This window comes from Apis dorsata, unplaced genomic scaffold (assembly GCF_000469605.1).
Source record: "Apis dorsata unplaced genomic scaffold, Apis dorsata 1.3 scaffold_131, whole genome shotgun sequence".
Taxonomy (NCBI): Eukaryota; Metazoa; Arthropoda; class Insecta; order Hymenoptera; family Apidae; genus Apis; species Apis dorsata.
The window spans coordinates 210,756-211,972 of NW_006263424.1; the positions used below are offsets into that span (position 1 = coordinate 210,756).

Sequence of the window (1,217 nt, forward strand, 5' to 3'; positions counted from 1 at the left end):
GTTTCTTAATACTCTTAACACAACATACTTCTAGATATCTATATATAAATATTTTGATCTGCGATACGCGTAGTGTTATACGTAAATAAATTCTTGAAGCGAATTCAAAATATTATTACTACTTCCAGGTATTATTTCTAAATAAACTTTAGTAAATAGTACGCAATAGTATCGTGAAGATTCATTGCGCGGAATACAGCTCGTGTGTTCATATACGATTTCAACGTGGATAAATTAAATTAAAACTTATCATCCGGTTTAATTAAAACAAGGATAATTCGGACAGTCCCTATGCGTCTCGTACAAACCATTGGGAATATACATATTTCCGTTTGAGTTTAACGCGCCTATTTTGCGTATCAATTACAAGTTCGTGATGAATTTTACGATAGTTCGCAAAGTTTTATCACAAACATTTAATTGAATATCAAGAAAAAATAATTTGAAATAATTCTTTACATAGAATTCTTTGCTTTCTTCCTGATTACAATTTTTTTTGGTAAGTATATAATTTTCTATACATAGATAACAAAACACGTGGCTGAAAATTATCAAATATTTTTTTCTCATAATATTACAAAATTATTCATTAATTCATAAATTGTATACAAGTGAATATTACATGTATTCCAATGAAAGGGAAATGCATATACCAGACGTCTCTCATAACAGAGAAAATAAAATTTCATGCATAATAATGTTTTCCATAACATTATTAATTATTCGCTGCAATACAATATTTTCTGCTCAAATTTCTAATTAATACATAATTTTAATTGGACTTTACAAAATGTTAAAAGCATCTTCAAATCTAATTTTTCAAAAAATTTCCCCCAAACAATTTCCTTTATGAAACTGAAATTACTCACATGGAAATATATCATGTAAGTTCGTTTCACACGTTTATATTTCCCTATGTTCATCGCTCCATCACCATTTTCCCTAAAATTATTTCTCGTTCCTCCTCTGTAACAGACTTCAAGCCAATTACGAGATTAAATGGGCAAGCGAACGAAGGAAGATGGATAGATAGCGGAAATAACGGCGAGGGGAGACGATGTAAATTCAAGTTTTTGATCTCGAATTCTAGCCGGTTTTTTGTTCGACGCATCGAGCTGTGGCCGTAAACTTCAAACATGGTCAGAGACACGGTTAACAAGGCAAACAGCCTAGCTGAAAGCCTTTCGATTCGCGCGTAAAAAAAAAAAAAAAAAAAA

At 30.8% G+C, this 1,217-nt stretch overlaps 1 long non-coding RNA gene across 1 annotated transcript; it reads left to right on the forward strand.

The window, feature by feature from the left end:
• The first annotated feature begins 724 nt into the window (after positions 1-724).
• LOC116185220 lies at positions 725-1,217 on the forward strand. Its single transcript, XR_004150023.1, has 2 exons — positions 725-884; positions 976-1,217. It is a non-coding gene; the product is annotated as an uncharacterized LOC116185220 (long non-coding RNA).